A 3,038-nucleotide genomic window follows, 5' to 3' on the forward strand; every position below is an offset into this window, starting at 1 on the left:
TGTGTGTGTGTGTGTGTGTGTGTGTGTGTGTACGGAGCTATCGCCTCCTCATAACACTAAATGGAAAAGACCGTGGACATGGAGCCAGGTGGGGGGAGGACAGGGTGGGGTAGGACAGGGGTGGGGGTGAGGATGGGGTTGTGGGCAGTACGGGGTGGGTAGAGGACGGGGTTGAGGGAGGATAAGGCGGAGGAGAGGATGAGGTTGGGGGAGGACAGGGCGGGGAGACGTCGGGGTGGGGTGAGGATGGGGTGGGGGGTGACGGGGGTGGGGGAGGACAGGGTTGGGGGAGAACAGAGTTGGAGAGAGGATGGGGTTGGGGGGAGGACAGGGTGGAGGAAGACAGGGTTGGGGAGGAAGGATGAGCTCTGGGAGAGAATCTGCTTCTCACGACCCATTTCCTCAGCCACAAGCCTAATGACATCCGGTAAACACCAAATGGCAGGAAACAGGCTTGACCCCCTCAAGCAGGGGTCAAATGGGGTTCAGGCAGGGGTCACGCAGGACTGCTGGCCCATCCTGCAGGAATGGAGGTTCCCATGACCCTCAGAGCTGCCAAGAGAGGCCCCGAGAAGCACAGCGACAGGGCAACCTGTTGTTTACAATGAAGTACACGGAAGGCGGACCCGGTGGCCCCAGGGGTCTCTGTCCTCGGCCTGACCCCCAGCTGCCCAAGTGACCCTGGCTGGCCCCAGTGACAGGCAAGCTGCGCTGCGCTGGGCCTGAGCACAAGGCCTGTTTGAGTGGTTGCTAGGAGGTTTCCATGGCAACTAGTAGGGGCCGAGGGAAGCCCGGCAGCTTCACACATCCCCCTCCACCGGTGGGAGCTGGGCCCCAGCAGCCCTTCCTGGGATCAGCCACCCAAGAGGGGCTGGAGGTGGCTGGACCCCCAAAGACCTAACATGAAGCTGACACTCTGGGAACACCGGGTGAGCTGGAGCAGGATGGGTTGGGAGGATGCAGAGCAAACAAAAGGGAGAGGCAGCAGGAGGGGTGTGCTGAGCCCCCCAGGATGACACCTGCCCCACTGAGGGGTCACCACGTGCCAGCGCTGTGTGTCAGCGGGCCTAGCTGCCCCTTAATCTTGTGATGAAATGGCTGATCTTAATCTCCGGCCACAGATGAGGAAACAGGCTCCGAGGGGTGGAGAGGTCTGACCCCAAACAGAGCTCCTCGGTTTGTCATCAGCGTGCCCAGTGCTGGCGGGGCTGGGCACCCCTTATCCTGACCGCTTGTCCTCCAGGAGTGTGCTCTGACTACCTCCACCTGATGCCAGGAGACAGAGGCACAGAGAGGCCAAGGATCTGGCCCCAAGTCACACAGCACAGTATGTAAGTGGAGAACTGTCAGGGCGAGGCCACCTGGTCCTGAAACCCAAGGGACATGCTGACTTTGATGATGGGAGTGATGGTAATCTGTGTAATTAAATACCTAGGAAACAAAGCTGGGCGGTGGTGGGGCCGAATGTAAGGGAGAGAACAATCACCCAGAAACAGGCAGAGAGCTGAGCGCACCCCCAGCCCCTGGGCTACAGGAGTGCCCTGGCTGCGCCCCCCAGGGTCAGCCACAGACCATCTCTTTGCTGTCTCTAAGCAGTCCTTGAGGATGCAAGCAAAGGAAGCCTGCACCCTGTCACACAGGGAAACTGAGGCCCAGAGAGACCAAGGGACTGGCTAAGGTCACCCAGCCTCTGAACCACAGAACTGGCCCCCAACCCAGCTCTCCTGCCTCCTGGCCCTGCAAATTTCCATGATACCCTTGTAACTTGCCCCTGGTTGTGTGCCTAGCGCCATGCCAGGCAGCTGGGGATGCCCAGCCAAGTGCAGACCTGGACGGGACAGACACTGTGAATGGGGAGGGAAGAGTAGCTGTCACCACCCCATTTGGCAGATGGGGACACTGAAGCTCAGGACAGGGCACAAGGGAGTCAGTGGAAGTGGGAGCAGCGGGGCGGATCCCAGAGCCTGGCCCCTGGGCCACACCAGACCTTGTGACCTGTGTCTCATCCCACAGCCCCTCACCAGAGGGAGGAAGAGCTCAGGAGAGGAAGAGGCAAAGAAAAGGCCCAGGGGAAGGATGGCCAGGTGGTCAAGGAAGAGCTCCTGCCACTGCCTTCCCCGCCCTTCGTCTGCAGGTGGGGGTGCCGAGGCTTCTGCTCCCTCCAAGGAGGCAATGTTGCCATGGTGACCACCGTTACCTGGCAACTGAGCTGTGTTGTCCTGGGCACCTGCTGTCTTTCCTTTGGCTCTGAGGACAGATGTGTGTCCAGAAGCCCCCTTGTCTTGGAAAACTCACCTGTGGGGACAAGCCAGGTAGGCCGGGGCAGGAGAGGATGTGCAGAGACCCTCCTGGGCCTTCGAGAATCAGAGGTGGAAACATCTCACACGAGGCTTTCTTTTATTTTTCAAAAGTGGGAATAATTCTACAGATTTGTGGAATAATAAAAATTAACATTGTAAAAACAATTTAACAATGCAGGAAAGCATACAAACAAAAGTCAGACTCAGCATCATCTCACTTTGGTGGCATCGTCCCGGCAGCCCACTCCGCCTGCTGTACCAGAGGAAAGGTGGGCGTGTTTCTTAGAAGGGACCACGCACTGCACAGCTCACCCTGCATGGCCACTTAGCACCGCACTGGATGTGTTTCTGGGTCAGACACTGCTCGGGTGCCTGGGGGCGACTTAGTCAGAGTGCCCAGAGCTCCCACTCAGGGCCCAGGCTGGGCACTGGGCCCCCGAGATCTGGCACCTAAGGGGGGCTCACAGTCTCTGGGAAGGAAGAGCTGTGACCAGCACACCCATGACCCCAACAGAAGAAAGGGAGTGCTCCACTCCACAAGAAGGGTCAGGCTCCACAGTGTCAGGTTCAAAGGGAAGAGAAAGCATATACCACCCAGAAAATCCTGGCAGGCTTCCTGTAAGAGGCCCCTTTGGGGGCTGAGATTAGTATGATGAAAGGGATCATGAGTTGGAAATAAAGTGAGAAAAGAAGAAGGAAACACAAGGAAGAAAACACTGCATGGGCAGAGGCATGAAA

General features: G+C 58.2%; 1 long non-coding RNA gene across 1 annotated transcript; it reads left to right on the forward strand.

The window, feature by feature from the left end:
• Window positions 1–797: 797 nt before the first annotated feature.
• Window positions 798–2,463, forward strand: LOC140699703 (uncharacterized). The gene is made up of 3 exons (XR_012077947.1): window positions 798–929; window positions 1,244–1,331; window positions 2,014–2,463. It is a non-coding gene; the product is annotated as an uncharacterized lncRNA (long non-coding RNA).
• Window positions 2,464–3,038: the final 575 nt, after the last annotated feature.

Source organism: Vicugna pacos, chromosome 11 (genome assembly GCF_048564905.1).
Source record: "Vicugna pacos chromosome 11, VicPac4, whole genome shotgun sequence".
Taxonomy (NCBI): domain Eukaryota; kingdom Metazoa; phylum Chordata; class Mammalia; order Artiodactyla; family Camelidae; genus Vicugna; species Vicugna pacos.